This window comes from Lygodium microphyllum, chromosome 8 (assembly GCF_053477565.2).
Source record: "Lygodium microphyllum isolate KBCC chromosome 8, Lygodium_microphyllum_v1.1.10, whole genome shotgun sequence".
NCBI classification, from domain to species: domain Eukaryota; kingdom Viridiplantae; phylum Streptophyta; class Polypodiopsida; order Schizaeales; family Lygodiaceae; genus Lygodium; species Lygodium microphyllum.
The window spans coordinates 130,669,437-130,681,938 of NC_141142.1; positions in this window are offsets into that span (position 1 = coordinate 130,669,437).

Consider the following 12,502-nt stretch of genomic DNA (forward strand, 5'->3'; position numbering starts at 1 on the left):
CTGGGCAGACCATGGCTTTTTGAAGCCCGAGCAAGGACGGATTGGTTCAAAGGAACCTTGACCTTGGGTAGAGGACCCAATAAAGTGGTGCTGAAACTGTATGGTTCTCAAAAAGGACATGGATCCACCTCCTTGGAATTATCTTCTGACTCCCCTAATGAGGCTACAGATGGAACGTCAGCAGACGAAGATGCTGTCAAATAGATCCTTCCCAAGAAAACAGTGGCACATTCCTTAACAGTGGATACTGTAAGCCGACTTCCAAAAGATGCAAAGCCATTATCAATGGGTGAATACTTCCTGCCTGAACCGGGAATGACTTCTGAAATTACTTCTGACAATGAGATAGAAGCATGGATGTACTGCTCTCCCTGTTACATGGCCATAGTAGAATCCGAGACAGAGGCAGAAGATGAAACAGAGAATCTGTTCTTCTGTTACAGAGCTCCTACAGAGGCAGAAGCAGAAGCAGAAGCAGAGACAGAAGCAGAGACAGAAGCAGAAGTAGAGACAGAGACAGAAGAGGATGGATATGATATGGACGAAGAAGGTTATAAAAGTGAGCTAGAAGAGTTTATTCCACCCGAAGAGGATACATTTGGAGAAGAAGTTCCAGAAGCTTCAGAAGCAGACGAGCTCATGCTGTGGGACAGAATGGCAATGGTACCATTTGGTCTAGTAAATGGATCTTCTCATATGCAAAATTCTTATAAGACGTGGGTTAAGAAGAACAAGCCGTCTTTTAGCAATGGCTCATGCCGTCCTAACCCATCTTTGCCGAAGAAAGATGATGATGATGCACCGTGCCAACAAGCACTTATCCCACAAACCCAACAGGCATCAGAGGGTCCCTATTATGTGATGTTCCTGGATGTGTCATCTTTAGAAGAGGAGTCTTCAAGTCAAGAGGTAATTAATCTTGAAACCAAACCCAAGACGGCTCTAATCCCATTTCAACATCTTAAGGAGCAACCTAAGTCTCCACCAAAAGAAGAAGTTGGTTCTAGTGGGACATCAGAAGAGGACACCACTCCCTTGAAGGAGTCGGATCTGTATCCAGAAGCAGCCCGTGGGACCTTCATCCGTGAAGTAGAAGGTGAAAGGCAGTTAACTTTTGTGGATGCAAAGGCACTAAACGCCACTTGAAGGTGGGTAGCAGCCTCCCAGAAGAGGAGTTGTCAACCTTGTACAACTTGTTGAAAGAAAATTTGGACGTGTTTGCGTGGTCCTACAAAGACCTAAAGGGGATTGATCCCACAATATGTCAACATCATATTGACTTGGAGCCTGATACCAAGCCAGTACGGCAACGACAGAGGCGAATGAATCCGAATTATTCCACATTGGTGAAAGTGGAGCTGCTGAAGCTTCTGGAAGCCGAGTTCATCTATCCAGTGGCAAACAGTGAATGGGTTTCACCCATCGTGGTTGTACCCAAGAAGAATGGCAAATTGCAAATATGTGTGGATTTCCGCAAGCTCAATTCTAAAACAAAGAAGGATCACTTTCCTATCCCTTTTACAGACCAACTGTTGGACACAGTGGTAGGACATGAGCTTTATTCCCTTCTGGATGGATTCAGCGGATACAACCAAGTGCAGATCGCAGAAGAAGACCAGTCCAAAACAACCTTCACCACAGAATGGAGAACCTACGCTTACCGAGTGATGCCATTTGGACTCTGCAATGCCCCTACTACTTTCCAGCGAGTCATGATGGCCGCATTTCAAAATCATCTGCACGATTTCATTGAGGTATATTTGGATGACTTCTGTGTCTATAGTTTGATCCGTGAACACTGGGAACACCTGGAACAATGCTTTGACCGATGCCGGGAGTATGGGATTTCCCTCAACCCCTACAAATGCATCTTTGGGGTCTCTTCCAGAGTTCTGTTGGGCCACATTGTCTCTGCACAAGGGATATCAACAGACCCTGCAAAGATCGAAAAGATCGCAGCTCTCACAGCACCCACCAACCTCAAACAGTTGAGGGGATTCCTAGGCCATGTGGGTTACTACAGACGGTTCATAGCCCATTTTGCGACAAAGGCAACCTCCTTGCACAAGCTTCTGAGGAAAGATGCAGAGTTTACTTGGACGGAAGAATGTGACAAAGCCTTCCACACTTTGAAGCAGTGTCTGATAGAGGCACCCATTCTGCAACCTCCTAATTGGACGAAAGAGTTCCATGTACACACTGATGCATCAATTGAAGGTTTAGGTGCTGTCTTGTGCCAAAAGGGCTCCTCGAAGCTGGATCAACCGATCTATTATGCAAGCCGAAAAGTCACTGATAGGGAACGGAACTATACAGTGACAGAGCTGGAGTGCTTGGCAATGGTGTTTGCCCTAGAGAAGTTTCGCCACTACCTCCTATCCACCCACTTTAAATTTTATGTGGATCATGAGGCCTTGTCCTTCCTGATGAACAAAGCAGATGTGAAAGGACGAATAATGAGATGGCTTCTTTTATTCCAGGAGTTCGACTTTGAGGTGATTACTAAGCCTGGCCGTTCCCATGTTTTGGCTGATCATCTGTCGCGTATCCCACAAACTGCAGATGAGGAGCAGGATGATCCAGACCTCCCTGATGCTTCCCTATTCTTGGTGGAAACTGTAACTCCCTGGTATGCAGACATTAACAATCTGCTGGCAACCCAACAGTATCCTCTTGGCATTTCTAGTTGGGAGAGGAAGAAGCTTATACTAGAACCAGCCCCATACACCTTGCTAGGTGGTGCATTGTACAAGAAAGGCAAAGATGAAGTGCTCAGAAAATGTGTTGCAGGAAATGAGATTGGGATTGTTCTGAAGGCTTGCCATGACGAGCCATGTGGAGGTCACTTTGCAGGAGAAGCTACAGCCAGGAAGGCTCTGCTCGTAGGATATTGGTGGCCTACCATCCACAAGGATGCCTATGATTACTGTAAAAGATGTGATGCTTGTCAAAGAATGGGGAAACCCACCAAGACAAGTGCCATGCCACTGCAACCTATCCTTCCTTTAAAGCCGTTTGAGAAGTGGAGCATCAACTTCGTAGGTCCAATCGATCCTCCCACCAGAAGGAAACAGAACCGATACATCCTCGTATGTACGGATTATATCACAAAGTGGTGTGAAGCTAAAGCCCTAAAGTGGGACGATGGTAACAGCGTGGCCCTGTTCATGTACGAGAATATCATCACCCATTTTGGCAGTCCCTTAGAGCTGGTAAGTGACAAAGGCACTCATTTCCTTAATAAAGTCATGGAAGAATTGACAGAGTTGTATAAGATCCGCCATCGCAAGTCCACTCCTTATTACCCCAGAGCCAACGGCCAAGTCGAAGTCACCAATCGCATCCTCTGCTCGATTCTGACAAGAACGATTGCCCACATTGTCGTGATTGGGATGATCGACTTACAGAGGCCCTCTGGGCGTATAGAACCTCCCATAAAGCAGCAACAGGACCTACACCTTTCCAGCTGGTGTATGGTACAGAAGTTGTTTTCCCTGTTGAATTGGAATTACCCTCTTTGAGAGTGGCTATCAAAGAGTGTTTGGGGGACGATGATTCACTGCAACGCCGTCTCCTGCACCTAGAATGTTTGGACGAAATTCGTAGGATGGCTCTACAGTGCATGGAAGCCACGCAAGCTCGACGTAAGGCTTACCATGATAGCTTTATCAAGCACAAGGAGTTCAAAGAAGGTGATTTGGTCCTAGCCTATGATTCACAATTTGGCAAGTTTCCTGGCAAGCTCCAACAGCGGTGGATGGGCCCCTATAAGGTACTTATCGTCAACCCTAATGGCTCTGTCCAAGTGCAAACTGTTGATGCCTCTGATGATCCCTTTCTGATCAATGGATATCGCCTGAAGAAGTACTTCCCTCCTTGGGGATCTTGACAATTACGGATACTTGATCCTTTCCCTCGTTGGCGCGGCACTGTACTTCTTATGATGCTACTTCTGATAGCCGTTCTTCAGTCATTCCTGATGAAATGGACGCAACCCTTTGTCCCCTCAAACCCCCCTTCCAGCCTTGATCTCTTATCCTCTATTTTCCACTAGCGACAGTGGCGAGGTTGGTCTTGACAAATGGTCTTTCTACTATTCCCTTTCTCAATTCGAAAAAAAAAAAAGAAGAAAAATATACATATCGGTCATGGGAGAAAAGGACTTAAGTCCCTGTCATGCCGACCTATTCTTCGAGAAAAGGTGGAAACACCCTCGGGAATAGGGGAAAACAAGAAAAAGAAAAAGAGAGAGAAAAAAAAAACAAATCTGTTATGAGAGAAAAGGAAGCAATTCCCTGTCATAGCAGGCCTCGTTCCAAGAAAAGGTGGTAAACACCCTTGGGCGGGAAGCTGGCTGTGGAAAAGGTGGTAACACCAAACAGTCCAGAAAGTGGATTCATTAATTGATATTCCCAGGATCCAATTCCGAAGCTGCCTCCCTTGGTACGCTGTGTCCTGGGTCTCTCTGCCAAGTGTCTAACTGTCCTCTAGCAGGCGACATGTTCCTGTCCAATACAATATTCGATTTGATTGCTACCTCCCTGGGTACGGCTCTTCAATAACTGATGACGCGATCTTCATCGACAACCAATCGAGTGACGTGAGCTTTCATCCTAACCGGATGGGGAAGTGCGTATGGGTTGCCCTTTGTAACTATCAACAACGAGTGAGACAGAGGGTGGGGCGAGAGACCAGTCTTTTCCCTTCAAATCAAATGAGAGGTGAGTAGTGTGAATGAAGTGTTGCACGCACGGGATGGGCCTCTCAATGCACAAAGCACGATTTGTTTCTGTGCACTGCACCATAAGACTCCCTGGCCTTCCTTCTTGCACCGTATGCCGGCACAGGGCAGAATGCACAGTTTCACCATCAAATGCGCACAAGGCATACAACCTTTGCACAAGTGACTGTGAGGATAACATCAACGGGTTTCAGGAAAAGGCTGCCCTCCTGTAATTATCAACAGAGCATGAGACAGAGGGTGGGCTGAGTGTGACTGGAGTTTCTTCAATCAAATATCGAGAGGTGAGATTGAGGGACGTTACGACACTTGGAGTCAAGTATGTTCCCGTTTCCCTATGCACCCACGGGATGGGTCTTTGCCGTCATCACAAGACACGCCACCCTGTTCTGTACACTGCATTGTAAGGCTCCCTTGCCTTCCTCCTTGCACTTATGCCAGACGGGTTGGACGTACTAATGCACCATCAAATATGCACCCTGGCATACTCCTTCTGCACCATTCCCCCTTGTCGATTCCTCAACCGGATATGAGATATGGGTTTTAATCATTCTTCCTCGAGTGATATTAGTCATGGGGCGAGTGATTGTTCTTTCATTCCATTTGAGTGACTGCGAGTTGAGTGTAGTATCCCTCATCATCGACGGATTTCCTGCGATTCCTTCAACCAGCTACCTCCCTGGGTACTGCTGCATGGTCCCTGCCATGAAGGACGTGCACTGTAAAGATGCCTTGGTACCTCCTGCAGTCGACAACAACCCTGGACGTGCCATCGACACTCAACCTTGCTTCTTGACAAAATGGGCCAAGCTTTTCTAACCCTCCCACTTTGGTTTCTTCGTGACGTTCAGGTTTTAAGTGTAGGGACGTTAGTGGATGGTCTGTGGCGTGGTCCTAGGTCCCTGTTGCTCGGTTAACCCTATCCGTTAAGGTCTTACGTGTGGGGACGCGTCCCTGCGCGTCTACATTGTATACCCCTCTGCCTATGCCTTAACGTGCTCATGCATGTATGCCATGACTTGCTTTTACCCTAATGGGATCCCTTCCCACCCACCCGGTTATGTTTCACCCACCCTTGGGGCTGTTCCCTTGCAGTTTTCCTTCATTCTCTAATTTTGAGGTCCTGCCATGTGAATGCACCCTACGTTCACCAAAGTCCCAATCCAACCTTATAGCCCTGTTTCTCCCCTTGAACTGACCATTTTTCCTTTTTACCTACCCCTGTTCCGGGGCACGGTTTTTGCGTTATTAATTTTTGAAGCATTTTGCGCACCTTAGCCGGTTTTCCATGTGAACGCACTTTTCTTGCTTCGGAACCATGCTCTGACGCCATAGCCCTGACAACCACTTTTCCCCTGACATTTTTCCTTTTTACTCCATGTCATTCTGCTCCACGGTTTGGCCAATATTAATTTTTCAGTTTTTTACATATTTTTCGTGTGTATTTTTGACATTTTTCCATGTGAACCTGCCCTGTTTGCATCGGAATTCCCATTTGATTTGACAGCTGTGTCCCCTGTGCCTTCCCCCACCTTTTTCCTTTTTCCTCCATCCTCTTTCGCCTTCTGGATTTTTACTTGTTAATTTTTAAATCAGTTTTCAGGAGTATTTTTGGAGTTTTTCTCATGTGAACCCCTCCTACTTCCACTGGAACTGCGGTTTCACATGCCAACCCTATGCCATTCCTATCTGCAGACATTTTTCCTTCTTCCTGTCTGTCCTTCCGGTGAACGGTTCGTCCGAAATTAATTTCCGATCCAATTTTCAGGTTTTTTTTGGGTTTTTCCCATGTGAACGCGTCTTATCTCGGTCGGAACTCTGTTTTGATGTGATAGGCTGGTCGGGCACGTCTTTTTGCCCAGTTTTTCTTTTTTTTGCACCTCGTTCCGATGCACGGATCTCCCGCTATTAATTTTTAATTGCGTTTTTTGTTCTTTTTTTGGGTTTTTTGCATGTGACCGCCCTTTACCCTTCCCGGAACCTCCGTCATCTATTTTCCCTGTCTTCCCCCTGTCGTCCTACCCACTTTTTGTTTTTTTGATATTTCGGTTTGACGTCCGGATTGGGAGATATTAATTTTTCTTTAATTTTACATGTTTTCACGCGCTCCGTCTTGCGCGTGAACGCGCCCTTTTGTTGATTTTATGCGTCTCCACTCGCCCCGGTCGTGTCTGCATGACCCGTACTGTCATTCCGACGCTATTTCACTCCCGTCACAGTAAATTTTTTTACCCCGTCCCGCGCACGGGCGCGGGACGGGGGTACACCTTTCCCTTTCATGGGCCCCCCGCCCATTCTTTCCCATGGCCTCTTCTCAGGCGCCTATAGGCACCCCCCCCCACCTTTACCCCCACCTCCCTTGGGCCCCTCCCTAACCTACCCCCTACCCCTACCCCCCCCTTGGGTGCCCCACCCTTTGGGCACCCTCCTCCTATGGGCCCCTGCCCATTCCCCTATGACCACCCCCCCTTCCCATGGCCCTCCCCCCCTTTCCACCCCCCCCACACCCTTCCCTATCCCCCCTACCCTGCCCCTCCCCACCCCAACCGCCTCCCATCCCCTCTCTCCCTCTCCCTTCCCTGCGTCTTCCTCCCATCCCTCCATCTCCTGCTCTCCTCCACCTCCTTCCTCTCTCGCTTCCTCCTCCTTCTCCTTCCCCTCCTTCACCTCCTTCTTCTCCCTCTCATCCTCCCCTCCTTCCCCTCCCTCTTCCCCTCACTGTCCCTCTACAGCGCCGCCCCTTCTGCAAGGCACCGCCCTGCCGCTTGCCTCTCGGAACCCCCGCCGCGCCGCCTTGTCGAAGCCGCCGCCAGTCGCCCCGACCGCCATCGATGTCGTCGCTGCCGCTGCAGCGCCACCGCCGTCCGCCCCGGACGCCGCCATCCGTCGGCCGTGCCACCCCCCCTCCTCCTCTTCCACCTCCACCTCCACCCTAACTAACCACGGTTAGTTGAACTACCCTAACCATCATCTGACTAACCTCACATTAGTTATGTTAATTAACATTAGTTCACACTAATTAACCCTAGTTAGGTTAACTAACCTAACCTACCCCATTAACCCTAACCCTAACTCTAACCCTAACCCTAACCCAACTTAGGTTAACTAACCCCCTTTAGGTTAGTTTCTACTAACTTGCCCTAACTGACTTATCTAACTTCACCTAGACTAACCTAATTCCATCTGACTAACCTGACTTGACTTAGTCAGAATAACATGACTTACACAGACTAACAGGACTTAACTGACTTACTTTCAACTTACTTACTAGACTAAGCTGATTTATTTGATTTAATTAATTTATAAATTAATTTTCACATCATAAAACTTCAAAAAAATTTCTAAAAATTCCCTTCGCTTTTTGCCAATTTTTGGAAATTTGTCCGCTGGAAATTACCACCCCTAACAATTTCTGAAAATTAAATATTTCCCAATTTATCCCCCAAATTACCAACAAATGTAGAAAAGTCATTTGAAAATAGTAAAAATTTCTAACAAAATTCTAAAAAAATTCTACAAAATTCCCCTTTTCCCCCCTTGATCATTTTTCATTTATTTTTCACTTTAAAATATTATCATACATGGTACCGCTATTGTTTAAAAAAACCAAAAAAAAAAACCAACAAACCAACAAATGGAAATTAACCTTAACACTCTCTATTTTTTTTCATGCACTCAATTGTGGATATTTCCTCCATGGCTGCATTTTTATTTTTTCCCTTCATCCCATATTCATGTGTTATATATCTTGATTTCTCTATTATTATTTTTATTCTTATTTAACAAAAAAAACAAACTACATAAACAAAAAAACAACAACACACATTCACAAAACATAATAACCTCACAACCACAAACCAACCATAACTAATCACAAATTATAAACAATTTAACAAAAAAAAAAAAAACACAATCAACACATCCGCTAAGGTGTTGTCTTTGTTGTTTCGTCTGTGGTCTTTACTTTTCCTTTACTGGATTCACTTCTTTTGGGGAACTCTTCCGTGCGCATTTCTGCATTACATACACACCCCTTTTAGGTATTTATTTTATGTGTTTTATTTATTTTTATTTTTCTCTTAATCACAAATTAATTGTTAAAATGAACTCTTTATTCACCCACCGTTTCCACGCGCATTCGCGCTATACACCCACATACTTTTTAATTAAAATAAACCCGCCGTTCACTTAGCACGCGCTACGTGTGCTCAAGAGGCACTTTAATTTTTAATTACAATGAACCAGCCGTCACATGAGCACGCGCTGGCAAAAAAGCGCTCCACATCACCTTAATTTGTAATCAATGAACTTGCATTTAGAGACCCGGTCTGGGTATCGAAGTCCGGGATTCGAATTTAAGCACCATTTTAACCTAATAATTGGTACTTAACTTTATAAGAAGGAACCGCCGTTTTCTTGCTAAGGTTTATCACTTAATAAAAATTCACCCATTCTTAATAATTTATTAAAATAAACCCTTCATTAAATTACTCCCCCCTCACTGCACTTCATTTCCCTTTTTAACGCACCATTTCGTGGGATGGGCATGCGCAGTCATTAGAGTTATTTTCCATGGTCCAGTCCTGGTTTATCACCGCTGTAGTCTTGATATGTGTCAGATGTGGTATTGTTTTGGTTTACTGTCTTTGTTACGGTTAAGGGTATAGTATGCAGTTTTTTCTTTTCTTGCCTGATACGGGGTTCTGGGCGTTTGTCTGATGCATCGCATGAAGCTTTCGATCGCATTTGTCTCAAGGTCATGTCGAATTTTTTCTAGGATGTGGTTTGCTTGGGGTTAGTTGGTCAAGTCCCATTTTATTGTGTTGGTTGTTCTCTTATCCTTGGTTTTTTGTCTGTTCCTTTGCAGGCATTCTCCTTGATTGTCTGTGTTTGTGGTGTGTGTGTAACCATCTGAATGGCGCATTCTCATGCTCCTCCTCCTATCCAGTACGTCCCATTAGTTAGTAGGGATTACTCTTCCCTACTTACTTTTGAGCCTCTCACGAAGGCGGGACTTGCTGCTTTTGTGGCTACTTCTTTTCCATTGCTTCCAGAGGATCCGTCGCTATGTGATGAGTTTCTGGCCTCTTACAGCAAGAAGACAGGACTAGTCCAAGGAATTTCTATGACTTTGACACCTCGAGGTTTAGGGAAGGCTCTGTCTCTTCCCTTCAAAGGTGAACCTTTTGTGATCACTCGTCAGCTTTTCTCTAATGAAGAGATTCCGAAGCTGTTGCAAAAGCAGACAAGGGAAATCCTCGATGTTAAGAAGGTGATCAACTCTTCAGGAGTTTCCTTTTCTATGATCACTGATCCCGTATGGAAGACGATCTGTCAGTTTCTCCAGGACAGGTTTATGCCTGCCAAAATGCCATCCCAGTACTTGTCCAAAGAGCTTTTTACAGCTTCCAGGATGGTGTTGAAAGGAGTTGCTATTGATTGGAGCACTTACCTCCTCACTAAAATGGATCAACATTTCGTCAAAGTCACCAGGGGTAATGTTACCAATGTCACATATGGATCATATTTGTCTGCCTTCTTGACCTATTTAGGTTTACAGAAGACTGTGCCTCCACCTCCTCCATCAGATCCCGTACCTCCTCCACCTTCAGATGAGTCCGAACCTATTGACATAGAGGATGATGATTCTCCGCCTCCCCTGGTCATACAGCGCAAACGCTTGAAGAGGGTAGCGAATAAAGCTTCTTCAGTACCTATCCCTGCTACCTCTGGCAGTGATCTCCCTGGGTATCTCACTTGTAATAACCTGTTCAGAGCACATCGCGAAGGATCATTGGACATATCAGTTCCCTCCCTGAACAGTCTCGTCTCAGGAGATGCAATTCCTTTCCTCTGTAAAGATATTCAAAGTTCCATTGAATTGTCAGTGACAGCCTGTGTTCAACAGCTGTACGCGTCTTTTTATGAAGAACTCATGCAGTTTAAGGACGAGTTGCATAAGGCAACATCCGAGTTAGCTTCTGCTAAGGATACCCTAGCAGATTTATTTAAGCAAATGGAACAGCAAACCCAACTGGTTGCCACCCAAAGCGATGAGATCTCTTCTTTGAAGATCCAGTTACTTGAGGCTCAATCCCAGGTTACTAGCCTTTTAGAGGAGAAGGAGAGGATGTCCAGAGAAGCACAGGAGTTCCAAGCTATCTTAGATGACAAACTTTCAGCTTTACAGATGGCTAATGACACAGTGGCCTCCCAAGCCTCCCAAATCCAGCAGTTGCAAGATCAACTGGCAAAATCCCGCTCTGTTCCTCCAAGCCCTAATGTTCCCTTGATTCCTTCTCTTTCACAACAGGACTTGGCTGCTCTTCAGAGACAGGCTACTTTGTGCCCTTTATTCCAAGATAAAGTGGAAAGATTGCAGTCCAAAATGGATTTGTTATGGTCTACATTTTAACAGTTTCAGGAATATGTTCTACCAGACCATTCTTTCTTTGTCCACTACCACTTACAGAAGTTGGTTTTCTATATGAAGCTTTCCACGATGGATTTACCTCTTCCAGAGGATGGATGGAGTGGGGCTTGGTCTGCTGAGTTGTTGACAGAGGTAGTCAGAATGGTGTTTGAAGATTCTATCACTCGAGATACCATGTTAATGTCATACATGTATCTACGAGGAGACTTGTTAATTCCAGATGAGGTGGATATGGCATGGTATGTGGGGGATGTGGTCTTACAGGCTGTTTTGTATGTCAACCATTTGGAGTTGCACATAGCTGACATGTTCCAGAGTTATTCCTCCAAAGTGGCTGATTGTCATGATAATTCTTGGCATCCCATGATTGATTCTGTGGTCGTGAAACAACGACAAAACACAACTCCTACCTCTGCCCAGAGTACTAATCAACTGAGGCTAGATCTCTTAGCCTATCTTTCAAAGCATAATCCATTTGATGCTACCTTCTTTGATGCCTATCATAGACGATCTCTCTTAGGACCTTCTGTTCCTACCCTCCTCTATTACCAACAAATGGCTCACCGCTATGCTATATATCTTTCCCTTTGTCAATCTAATTCCACAACTATTTTACCCCTTCTTTTCCAACCTTCATCTTTCCCTCAAATTCCCATTTTTACATATTGTTCCTTTATTGAGGATAGGGTATTTTCCCCTTCTCCACCCTGTCCTTCTCCATCCATTAATGTACCCTCTACATTTCCTATTTATCAGTTAACACCATTCCTTAGTGATTCCCTCCAAATTTCTACCACTCCTTCTTTAACCTTTTCTTCCTTTTATGATTTTTCCTATCCCTCCCTTCATCCACTCTTCCTTATTCCACTACCCTCTCCTAACACTTCTATATCTCAACCACCTCAGTTGGTTAGTGACTGTGACGGGTTTGATAATCAGATTTCCAGAAGAAGGGGATGGAGTTCGGATGATTGCCTTACAGGACCTCAGATCAATTGGCCAGTAATTCCAGGAGAATGGATAGCTTCCAGTCAAGCTTATCAGAACTATGTTCATTTTGCTCAGCAGTATTCACAGTCTGCAGATCCTTCAGTGAGATTAACTGCTCACTTTGCTTGGTACCTGGCATATATGCATAGGCACTCTCATAATGATTCCAAGCCTATTCCAAAGTTGTGCATGAATGTCAATGTGAGCATTGATTCCCAGCAGCTGGATATATTGTATTTTCATGCCCTTTGTTTGCCTAGCAGATACTTGGTCCTGTTGGAAAGGATGTGCTGTCTCCAGTTTTTTCAAAATCCTCCTAAAAACTTTGTAGATGAATC